The 12,141-nt window shown below is 61.2% G+C and overlaps 1 protein-coding gene across 1 annotated transcript in view; it reads left to right on the top strand.

The window, feature by feature from the left end:
* The first annotated feature begins 2,225 nt into the window (after window positions 1-2,225).
* Window positions 2,226-12,141, top strand: part of PRR5 (proline rich 5) — a 49,430-nt gene continuing 39,514 nt past the window's right edge. Inside the window, exon 1 of the mRNA XM_039863215.1 lies at window positions 2,226-2,244. The gene's annotated coding sequence lies outside the window, so the exon portion shown is untranslated. The remainder of the gene's footprint in view (window positions 2,245-12,141) is intronic.

The following is a 12,141-nucleotide window of genomic DNA, read 5'->3' as shown; positions in this document are numbered from 1 at the left end:
TTACATTCGGGTACATGGAAATCTAAGTTTATTTGCCGTTTGTATATCTTCTTTGGTGAGGTGTCTATTTTAAGGTCTTCGGCTGGGCCTGTTTTATCAGCCCTCTGAGCCTCAATTTCCAATTCTGTAAAGTGGCAAAAATAACACCTGTTTCAGTCGGAGTCCCAGCAGAATTTACCCCAGGTGGTCCAAATAAAGGGTGTGACTAGAGGGACTGTTTACAGAGGTATGGGCAGAGACTGGCAGTTCCAGGAAGCTGCCATCATCCCCAGGGCTGGAGTAAAAGGCGGAGGACATGGTGTTTCCAGTGGGAGCTGGTGGGCGCTGCAGCCGTGGGGGGTGGGGGGGGCTCCCAGCTGGGCCTGTGGTCACAAAGGGACATAGCTGGTGCCAGCTCTGCAGCAGTGGGCAGTGGGAGGAAACATCCACCCTCCGTCCTCTCCCTCCGATCGCCAGCGGCCGCCTCCCGCTGGCCAGACCCAACCAGGCACCGGAGGAGGGTGCAGTCCACCAGGTGGGCACAGTGAATGAATCTGGGGAGCAGGCGGTGCCATAAATGAAAAGCGACGAGCACCACTCATTATCGGGGTCATTCACGCACTCATTCTTTCAACAAATATCTATTAGGCACCTTCTTGGTGTCTGACGCTGTCCTAACCGCCTAAAGGGGCACTTCAGGGGAAAGACAGACACAAATCCCCTCTCTCGGGGAATTTAGATCTCACTAGACAAACTAACCAATAAAGAAATAATCAGCTGCAGACTCTAATGCCCAGCCCGAGTATAAAAGGGGAAACGGCAGGGAGAGGGAAGAGAGGGCGGAGGGGAGGCCACAGCGGGCAGCCCAGAGAAGGACGCACCCACCACATGCGTTTGCTCCAGCCGGTCCCTCTGCCCAGACTGCCCTTCGCCTCTGGCACACCCTGGCCTGCCACCCAGGCGGACTTGCTCGTCCCAGGTCCCAGGTGGACCCCATCAGCAACTCCCTCTCCCAGCCTCTAGTTACCAGGAAGGCCTGCCGCCCGGCCCGACCCGGCCCAGCCCATTTTGACACTGCTTCTGGCGTCAGGTGGCTTAACGTCAGACAAGCAGGACAATGGGAGAGAAAGATGTTTAGTGCTGGATGTGAACGTAAATATTTGCACGCTTGCATTTCGAAACTTTGACACAATCACAGTCCGTATGACAATGGGAGAGAAAGATGTTTAGTGCTGGATGTGAACGTAAACATTTGCACGCTTGCATTTCGAAACTTTGACACAATCACAGTCCGTGTTCGTGTAAGAACCAGTAACCAGTCGCCACAGCGCCCAGCCAGGCCCCTGCTCCCTGGCACCCCAGGACCTCCCGTATCCCACCCAGCACCCACTTCGCCCGCCAGGGAACTGGTCCAGGAGCCACCTCCACCCCTATGCAGTGTCACAAAGGAGACAGGGTGAGCCTTTGCAAACGAAGGGTGAACCCTTTTTAGACACCCTGGGGTGTGGGACCTGGGGCACGGGGTGTCAGCTAGGTCCACTGGGCAGCGCTTCTCAAATTGCCGGGAGCTTGGGAATCGCCTGGAGGGCTTTTTAACACCCAGATTCCTAGGCCCCATCCCCAGAGTCTGTCAGTCTGGGTGTGGCCCAAGAATTCGAATTTCTAGCAAGTTCGAGGGTGCAGCAGGTCCGGCCACACTTTGAGAACCACGGCCCTGGGCGGTTTAGATGCTGGAAGCGTTCTTCGTTCTCCGTGTGCCCCATCTGTCCCCTAGCCCAGGGCAGGGACTGAGTCTGACGGTCCGCTTTTCCCTCCGGGTTCCCAGCGCCCCGCTCCGGCCGGGGCTTGGGGAGGGGGCGCTCAGAGGACGTTAGAGGACCGCGCGGGGGGTGCTTTACTGGCCAGAGAGCGGATCCGGGCTGCGGGGATAACCAGGGACGCCCCCTTCCTCGGCAGGCACCGCCCACAGCCTGCGCAGTGCACTGGGGTGGGGAATCCGGGGAGGGCGCCCCTGGGCCCCCGGCTCCCAGCTCGGGCGGGCCCTGTCCTCGGCGGGCCCCGGTCGGTGGGCGTGGCCGCGGCCCAGCTCGCCGCCTCGCGCGGGGCTCCCCGCAGCCCCGGGGTCCGGGGGCCGCGCCCGCGGCAGGGCGGCCGGGGGGCGGGGCGGGGCGGGGCGGGGCGGGGCCTCCGCGGCCCCCTCCCCCGGCCCCAGGCTCCGGCTCTGCGCGCGGCGGCAGCGGCGGCGGCGGTGGCTCGGGTACCAAGGTGAGCGGCGGCGAGGGGTCTCGGAGGCCCCGCCGCGGGAGGGGACTGGGTGGGCCGGGGGCGGCACGCGCGCCCTGCGGATTGGGGTCCAGAACGGCGCCGGCGGAGTGGCATGTGTGTGTGTGTGTGTGTGTCGCGCCGAATGCGGGGACCTGGGGTGGGGTGAGGGTCGGGCGGCCCCCACTGGGTGGGGGTCCCGCCTCCCCTCCCAGCGTCTCCTGGGACCTCCCAAGCTCATCCTCTCTCCCAGTCTCTCTGTCGCTCCCCCCGCCCCGCCCCCTTTCCTTCTCTGTCTCTGACTTTCTCTGAGTCTCCGTGTACGTCTGTCCAGCCGCCTGTCCAGCCGCCTCATTTCCTGATCTCCCTTCCCCCACCCTGACTGCTCCCCGTGGTAGCCCTCCCTCTCCTTCCACTGCGCCCCTTAATACAGCAAACAAAGATGGTGAGGGAGCGAGACACCTCCTTCAGGAGCCTGTCCTGGCTCAGCGTGGGGCCTCACCCCTCGCGCCTCCGGCCTGGGCCTCCAGCCCTGCAGAGCCTGGGGGTGGGTCTGGGGCAGCAGGCACATCTGGGAGCAGAGGCCCCAGGACTGGAGCATGTGGGAGTGTGTGCCCTCAGAGCCTGGGGACAGCCCCCACACACATCCCTTGAGAGGTGGCACACCAGGCAGATCTGCCTCATCAGGGGTCTGGCCTCTGGCAAAATCCGGTCATGCACCAGACCAGTTCCCATGGGCAGGGCCAGACGCTTTCTAAGATTTTCCCCAAAGGCGCCCAGGTAGGGAGAACTTGCTGGGCTGGGGGAGGGTCCCTGCCATGGGTCACGGGGCGTGGTTCCAGCCCTGCTGGCTAGGCCACTTCCTGCAGGGGCTTCCACTTCCCCGCCCGTGGCATGGGCACAGCGAGGTGCGTGTGCAGCTCCCCCGAGGACCACGTGGCCCTCGGAGTGGTGGCCCACAGAGGACCAGCGCTGTCCAGGCGATTGGCAACGCTCTTTGCAAAATCATGGCTGTGCCCGAGTACCTCAGATCCCAGAGGCCGTTTCTTGGACTGCACCTGGAGGGGACAGGGGTCCCCTAGACGTCCTGCACGGGGCCCAGCCCGGGAACCCTTTCTGGGCTGCTAGGGACTCTGGGAGTGGGGTCGTCCGGGGCTGCTGCATTGATTGTCCTCTTTAATGACGGTGCTTGACAAAGTGCCTATTTCCAAGCTCCTGTCCTGACCTGCAATGGGGGTACCAGGACTCTGCATTTTACAAACATCCCCCACTCACCCTATTCCAATGCTCATTCCTGTGAGCACCGCGGGCTGGTGGCATTGGATGATGGACCAAGGTCATATAGCTCTCTCTGACTGACGGGCAGTGGGGTGACCCAGGAGGGCCTCTCCTAGGGGCCAAGGCCCTGCCGCATGCCTCTCCGACCCCAAGTCCCCATCCGTCAGCGAAGGTTAGGGCCTCCCAAGGGGTTTTCCTGCCAAATAGTCTGGGATCGTTTAAGTTCTGTGTGTGTGGCGGGGGGCGGGGCGTTCCGTAGCGTCGGGCAGACCCGGGTCAGCGTCCAAGGCCATCGCTGGCTGTCCGTGTGGCTTGAGCAAATCACTTTTCTTCTCCGACCCTGTTTCCTCATCCAAAAACTGGGCGTCGTGTCGCCCACCGCTTCCGGTCGCAGAGGCACGGTGCCCGGAGCCTCGCGAGTCTGCCGTGAACGGGGGTGTGACGGTCATGACGGTGGTCGGAACTACATGTACATCTGGCTATTTTAACTGTCTGGGGACAGGGACAGTCGGAGGGACTGAATTTCTCACGGCGGGGAAAGCAGTCCACGCAGAAACATTTGTTAGCTAATGGATTTTTTTTTGTCTCTAATGGACGGCTTAAAAGGCCTGGTTTGGTTGAGCCGAATCGCCTGGGCAGAGTCGGGTGGCGTTTTGTGGAATCTGGCTGGGCTGCTGGGCCAGCTCTCTTGCTCAAGGCAGGCACCAGGAGATAGCACCCATGTGTCCCGGGCGACTCCCAGCCAAGTCAGGAGAGCAGGAGCCCAGGAAGGGCCGGGCAAGGAGAGAGCCCAGGGTACCCCCTGCCAAGGTACCCCAAACCGTGGGTTTTCACAGATGTGGACAAAATCATCTTTCAGGACACCTATGAGGCGGGCAGAGCTCTCGAGAGAGACCCGTAGAGGGACAGGGAGACCCTTCACTCACGGACTCGCTCGCTCATTCACACAGGCCTTCTCGGTCTTGGCGGATGGCAAGGGCGTCCCCGGCGAGGCCAAGAGACTCGCATAGAAAGGAAGGCGCAATGTGGACAGGGAGCTACCGGGTGAGATGGTGGCCTCAGTGTCCTCGAAGTCAAACAGCAGGACAGGACATTTTGCTTTAGCTTCAGGAAGCCCAGGTGGCCTACAGGGGTCCAGGCACTGAGGGGGACCAACCCCCTCCCCCAACCCTGGGTTGAAGTCAGGAGGTGTGAGTTAGAACCTTGGGCTCCTGTGAAGTCGTGGGTTAGTGGAACGGGAATTGGTTTCCTGGTGACAGTACAGCCCTGTTTAACGACAGCCCTCTTATGTCTCAAAATCGAATCTCGGTTGGGGAGCACCTAGCGAGGTGGGGGCTTTGAAGTCTGTGTGAGCGCAGTTCTGGTGACTCTGGGATCCCTAATTCTTGGGGAGCAGCCCCAGGGCTGGGGCTGCCTATAAACCTATAAACCTTGGCTTTGGCCTCGGAGGAGCCAGCAGGGGCTGCAAAGGCTGGGGCCCCCAGAGTTGGGTCCACCGCTGTAAACCTCGGCTTAGCAGCTGTGTGGCCTTGGGAAAGCTACCTAACCTCTCTGAGCACCAGCTGCCTCGTCTGCAAAGTGAAGATTGGAATGAAGAGTGTAGGTGATTGACAGCATGGGCTCTGGAGCCGGGCTGCTCAGGTTCGAGTCCTGGCCCCACGTCCGACCAGCTGTGTGACCTTGGCAAGTCATAAACCTCTGTCTGCCTCAGTTTCTTCATCTATAAAATGGTGATAACTGCATAAGGGGTGAGGATTAATCACGCGGCTTCATGTAAGCTGCTTAGGGCAGTGCCCTCTGCTGGGTTCCAGGTGCTGGGAGGCCCACCCACGGAGAGGCAGGGAGGGTTGTCCAAGGTCAGCATCATTGACAGTCATGTCCATCTCGTCCCTCCCACAGATCAAACCTGAGGCTGAGAGAGGAGAAAGCTCTCGGCACAGAAGGGCAGACAGACAGGAGGTGCCCGATAAATCCTAGACTGGCACCAATCCTATTTAATTATAAAACCAACATGGCCACGTTGTATAAAGTCTGGAAAAGAGACCCCAATTTTACCTGTAACCTCACCCCCCGAACATCATCATTTTTTTCAATAAATATATCTCGACGTAGAACTATTTTTATATGGTGTCATCACACCACCCATTAAGGTTCATATCCTGTATTTTTTTTCTTAATTTAATACCACGAGCTTGTCCCTGATCCCAAATAGTCCAGCAGTCCCGAAATAGTGATGGCGATTTGTTTAGTGGCCACACGACATCCTGTTTTATGGATGTCCCATCACTGACTCGGACCGTCCCCCGCCCTTGGACACGTCCACGTGGACAGCCGTGTAAAAAGCAGGTGTTGATCCAGAGGTCACACCCAAAAGGACGGCTGGTCAGCCCTGCCAGGCTGTGTGGCCTTGGGCAGGGCGCTGCCCCTCTCTGTCTCAGGGTCCTGCCCTGCTTTGAAATGAGGAGGGTGAAGCCCACGTCGCGGGGCTGCTGGGAGACGGGATCGGGGGGCGGGGGTGGCGTCAAGTATGTGGCTCTAGGCAGGGGCTTGAAATGCAGTAGCTATTACTACCGCTGTGGTAATGATTATCATCACCATTATTAGTTAGGTCCCATCTCCCCAGTTCAATCGTGGATCCCAGCAAGGCTGGGGCTTGTGTGTCCCACATCCCACCCCAGACATGCTCAGGAACGTTTGCCGATTTGATGCCGGATGTTCAGGTCTCAAATAGAATGAGTCTCCGTGTGGGCGAGGTACTGGGCCATTTCCACAATCTCACCTTGTCCCCCATCTGCTCCGTTTTGGAAACAAGCTCGGAGAGTGTGATGAGCCTGGGTCACCCAGTGGCAAGGGAGAGCCCAGGGGAGGTGGCGGCGGCACTGGGCCAGCAGAATGGGGCACTTGATGAGGCCAGGGGGCGGAGGGCTGGTGTTCTGGGCATGATGACGTGGACGATGGGGACTCCATGGGCCGGGCAGAGCCCAGCACCCCGCATCGGGCAGGGCCGACGTGGGCGAGGCTCCTGGGGCATTGGCCCAGCTGAGCTGGCCTGAAGTCACAGAGGGTCAGGAATGAGCTAGCTGTGTGGACTCCTGACCCTACCCCACACCCCACCCTCCCACCCCCTCTGTCCAGGCAGGAAGGGGTGCTCTGTGGGCTGCAGACACCATCCTGGGGACTGCTCTGTGAGCAGTGATAAAATATTTATCAGAGATGCGGGCAGCTGAGCTTCCCCGCATGGGGTCCAGTGGCGGAGGGCAACTCCCACCTCAGGCCCACAGCCTCGCTGAGTCTTGCTGAGTCCCGCTGAGTCATGGGGAGCCCGGGGAGCCCCCGGATGCTCCCTCCTCATCCCTCCTCAGCCCTCTGCCCTTCGGCCACGTGGATGCCTCCTAATACGTAAGCCATTCCGCTGCCCCTGGGCCAGAGTGCCCAGCAAGGTTAGTGCCGAGGGTTCCAGAGCTCTCCCAGCAGGAAGACAGGCCTGGGCCAAGGTCGCAGGCAGAGAAAGCCAGCAGCCGGGACCCCCTGCACCCACCCCCGCGGCGTCATACCTCCAAGTCCTGGTGGGCCCAGCGAGGTAGGTCCTCTTGCACCCCCTTCGGCGGTGGGGACACCGGGGCCCAGAGCCGGGGCGCCATAGTCTGGTCTCACAGCTGCCAGGGGTCAGCTCTGGCACTGGTCAGTCCGACTGTGCCTCCCCCACCCCCGTGCCCGGCTGCGCTCTTGCCCCAAATCGGGGCCCGGGGGCCTCTCCTCCTCCACGCAGCGGAACCGCGACTCCAGGATTGTCGCTTTGATTTCCAGAGTAACAGCAACAGCAAAAACAGTAGCAGATGGCGACTTCCGACTGCCGCCCGGAGGGGCGGGACGGCGACGTTTCCGACCCTTTCGTTCGCTCATTCATAAAACACATCCTGGAGCTAGGAGCCAGCGTCCTAGGCCCCGGGGAGCAGTGGGGGACACTTACCCCGTGTGGTGGGAGCCCACGGAGCCAAAACGTTCTGGGTGCAGCACCTGGGCCCACGTACCGATTACGCACGTGCTGCGTGACCCCTGACAGATTGCTCTGCCTCTCTGAGCCTCAGTTTCTGATGGGGAATGCGGGCAAACTGCTTTTTTGAGAGAGGATCACACCTGTGTCGTTCTCTGTCACATGTTTGCACCCGCCTGTGACAGGCATCGATTGGCCTTTGGAACGGGTCCGGTTCCCAGAGAAGTCCCAGCAGGCTTTGCGGTTGGCTCTCCCAGGAAGCAAGCTGGTGCCCGGGGGGCCTTTGCGTCTGATGGTTGAAGGTGGAAGATTTTTCTAAGCTGAGGTCTGAAGGGAACTGGTCCCTGGAACCAGTGCTCACCACCCACAGCCGTAAGAGGGAGCGGTCACACGCAAGCTGATACTGTGACCCTGGGAGCGGCTTGCACCCAGGTCCCTGCCGCCCCCTCACTGCCTGCTCCTGCCTGCAGCTCCCATTTCTGCTCGCGCTCCGCCTTTCCCTCCCTCCTCCGAGCCTCCACCTTCTGTCTCTCTGCCTGGGACTCTGTTCTTGCCTTCTTCACCTGGGGCTTCGGTTGGTTCTTTAAGCCCCTCCCCCTCCAGGAAGCCTTCCTGGCTGCCCTATGTCCATCCCAGGCAAGGCAGGCTGGTACCTCTCCCACGCCCCCCACCCTGGGATCTTTGCTCATGTCTTCAGTCCAGCACTAGCATCTCCTGCTGGAATTTTCTGTTTCCTGGTCTCCTTGGGCTCGAAGGGCCAGACTGCTCGATTCATCTCTGGGTCCCAGGGCCAAGCCCAGGGCTTGTGCAGAGCGGGAACGAGGAGGGAGCGAGCGAGTCTCGTGGACGTCCAGACGGGGCAGGGTTTCAGGAACCTGTGGCAGAGGCAGGAGTCAGCCTGTAAGGGGCGCTCCACCTGGCCCGTCTGCGGACAGGGCCTTCGTCTTCCTGACCTTCGAAGATGGAAACCAGCATCTCCGGGGCTGAGACTGTTGCGGGCGGGGGGCAGAGTCCTGGGGGTCAGGAGTGCCGGCCTCCCAGCCTGAGCCCCTCCTCCTGGGGCCGTGTGACCATGAGCAACTCGCCCCCTCTGTTGGGCCTCAAGTCCCTTCTGCAAACCCAGCATTTATTTGTTCAAGGGACACAGGCAGGCAGGCGGGCGGGCGTGCTCACAGTGGGTGTCCTGCAGGGTCCCAGCCCAGCACAGAAAAAAGCCTGGGCGGAAGCACGCCGAGACAGACAGTGACAGCTTTCCCTGGCGGCTCTTCCAACTTTTTCGTATTTTTCAAATTTTCTAGAGTTCATTCAGTGACTTCGCATGTGTATTGAGAGCCTTGTGCTAAATAAACCCTGGGAGACAGCCGCCATGATGACGCGGCCCCCGCCCGCTGGGACACTCGGCCTGCTGGGGGGAGGCCGACAGGACACAGACCCATGGCGTGATGGAGCCGTCACGGACGGAAGCCCAGAGGAAGCCCCTGGCCCAGCCCGCAGGCTCGCGAAAGTGGCAGCTGGCTAGGGAGTGGGTTTGCTAGGGAGGCACGTGTGCCAGGGCCAGTGAGTGCTGTGTGGCTGGGGACCGGAGGAGGGCGAGGTGAGGGCGAGGGACCAGATCCTGCGTGACTGCGGCGGAGGGCTCCTGATGGAATCACAAGAACTGCGCACGCACGCACACACGTGCACATACACACACACAAAACACACACGTGTGCACACGCACGTGCATGCATGCACGCGCACACACACAAAACACGCATGTACACGCACACGCGCACATACGCACGTGTGCACGCACATGCACGTACACGCGCACACATGCACACGCACACGTGCACACGAGGGCCCCCACCACCAGGCTGCCACTGCACAGGCGAGCGGGGGCACCTCGCACTAAGGAGCCCGTGACAGCCTTACTCCGACCCTATGGGGCAGGCAGTGTCATGTCCCCATTTTACAGGAGGCCAAGCCATAGTGACTGACAGAGCTGCACTTCGAATCCAGGTCTGTTTGTCCTCAAGACCCAAGCTGGCCTCTCCTGCAGCCGTTGCTTGTCACTGTGCCTCCCCGGACTCCGTTTTGTCCTGTGTAGAGTGGGGATTAGAACGTGACATCATAGACCAAATCAACACCGTTCCTAGAACTAATTCGGAAGCCCGGCCCTTGAGTCCTCGCTGGGCTCACCCGTCTGTAGTCTGGTTGCAGCACTGCCCACCTGGGTCACTAGTCAGGGGGACAAGACAGAAGCACACGAGGCACCTCGGGGACAGGGCTCTAAGAAGGACAAGCCACAGAAATGGGAGGTGCATTGCATTTCACAAGACCAACCGGAAGGAGCCCCGAGCAGCAGCCGAAAGGAGGTCATCACAGACACAACCCCGGGGAGGGACTCAGACTGCCCTGGGCCCCCAGGACTGAGGTCTGAGCGGGGACCACATCTGCCCCGAGTCACAGAGGGGGCGGGGCCAGCACAGGTGAGACGCCCTCTGCGTCACTCAGTGGTGAGCAGAACCGGTGAAGGAAAAAGGCCTCGCTGACAGTCGGGGTCGGCGGCCATCACCTTGGTCCGGGCTCTGATGGCCATTGAAGGCAATGGGTGGACGACAGGAAAGAGGGGAGGGGGAGGCCCCCCCCAGGCCCCACCTGGGGCCCTATCCTTCTTCCCTGGCCAACTCTGCCCCCTATGGGTTTTCAGCTGCACGAGCAGAGTAGACAGAGAAGGCTGGGCACCCTGGATGCAGTCTGGGACACTGGACTATAGACGCCGTGGCGTGCCCAGTGTGGGCCTCTGGGCCCCACTGGTAGGGGAGGGCATCCCCCACCGCCCCCCACAGTCCGTCTTCCTCCCAGAGCACTCAGAAGGCCAAAGAAACACCGAGGCCGGCACGGGGTGAAAGCTTTGGCCGAGGTCGGGTTCAGGCCATCCCTGAGCTCAGGGCCCGGCACGTGTTAGGTTCTCAGGAAAGACTCATTGAATGAAAAGGAGGGAACGTGGCGACAGCCTTCGGCAAGGTGCAGGGCTCTCACGGCCCCTGTGTCCTCAGCGGAGCGGGTGGATGGCCTGCCCCACCTGGGAATGCTGTGGAGATCAGCCCAGAACCTGGGGAGAGGGCCCACTGCTTCCAGTGGCCTGGACGGGACTGTCCTCCAAATGCGGATGTGTGCGTGGTGGGACAGGGCTCACAGAGAAGGCGTTGGTGGATGCAGGCACCCCAGGTAGGGTTTTGCAGGATGATCAGGAGTTGGCCAACCAGCCCAGGCTTCGGGGAAGGTTATCCCGGACAGAACGAAGGGCAAGCGTGTGGACAGGAACTGGGCCTGGCCCCCAAGGACAGCACCTTTTACCCGGATCTTGACCTCCACCTTAATTTGTTCAGGAGACCTCAAGGAGACTCCTGGCTCCACTTCCTCTCCCCTCAGACACCCCAGGAACTGATAGCTCAGGCTCCCTGCAAGGGCTTGGGACCCCACGCTCACCCTTTCATCTCATCCCCACAGTGAGGCCCTAGAGACTCCTTCCTGCCACCTGCCCCTGGCGTCTGGGGAAATCCCTTGGGCTGAGCCGGTGTGGGAGGGCCCGTGCAGCTGTCGTGAGGCTGCCTGACAGCCTCGGCTCCCCGGGCAGAGATGTGTCACCTCCATCCCCACCTTATCTGCCACCCACTCTGGGAGCCACAGAGAAAGAACCCAGACCTCGATTACTCAGAACCAGAAACTAACGGGACGATGTGGAGGAGGAGCCCCCAGGGGCCCGCGGCCCTTCCACGCCCACACCCACACCCAGAGAGGGCTCACAAGAGAGCAGGCACCAGCCCACTGTCCACTGCCGGCGCCTGGCTCCGGCCCTGTCACTTGGGTGGCTTGCGGATTTCTCCCTGAGCATCAGCGTTAAGCACTGTGCCTGAGTGTGGCTGGCACGTCATCCAGCCGCACTCGAGGACCCCCGCCCAGCCCTCGGGCACACCCCACCAGCCACCACAGTCAGAGGAGATGAAACGGAGTGGCCCTTTTCAGTAACCGCCATCCGTGCCACCAATGAAAGGTGAGGAGAGCAAAGCTCATGCCATCCCTGGGGCGGCCCGTTTTCCCATCTTACAGATAGGGAGACCGAGGCTCAGGATGCAGCAAACAAGAAGTGAGGAGCAAGCAGTGGGGGGACCGCATCGTGCTCCTGGGGCTCCAGAGGGGCTGGGCCGGAGGCCGGCCAGGCTGACCAGCCCACGGACAAGGGGTTCCCAAATTCACGCAGGAGGAGGAAGGCAGGCTGGGGGCAGGGCCTGGGCTTCTCCGCCAACCAGCCTCCTGCGGTCCTCACCCCGGAGTGGAGCGGGAGCTGTGTGCCGGGCCTCATCTCAGCGCCCTGGTGGACAGGGGGTCCCAAAGGCCTCCAGCTCCCATTTCGCATCCGTGGTCATTTCTGCCATGGCCACGACCTCAGGAGGCCATGTCATCATCCCCACGTGACACTCCCAAGGTTGCACTCCTGGTGATGGTCGAGCCAGGTGGGAGACTGAAGCTGGGCAGAGCCTGGGGGCTGGCGAGGCCTGGGGTGGAGGGGTGGGCACAGGGAACGGAGTTGGCAGTCAGGAGGTCCGAACCCTAGGTGGTGGGCTTCCCGTGCAGACCCCCTC

Source organism: Pteropus medius, unplaced genomic scaffold (genome assembly GCF_902729225.1).
Source record: "Pteropus medius unplaced genomic scaffold, Ma_sr-lr_union100, whole genome shotgun sequence".
NCBI classification, from domain to species: Eukaryota; Metazoa; Chordata; class Mammalia; order Chiroptera; family Pteropodidae; genus Pteropus; species Pteropus medius.
Note: the sequence above shows the minus strand (reverse complement) of the source record. Positions and strands in the feature narration are given on the sequence as shown.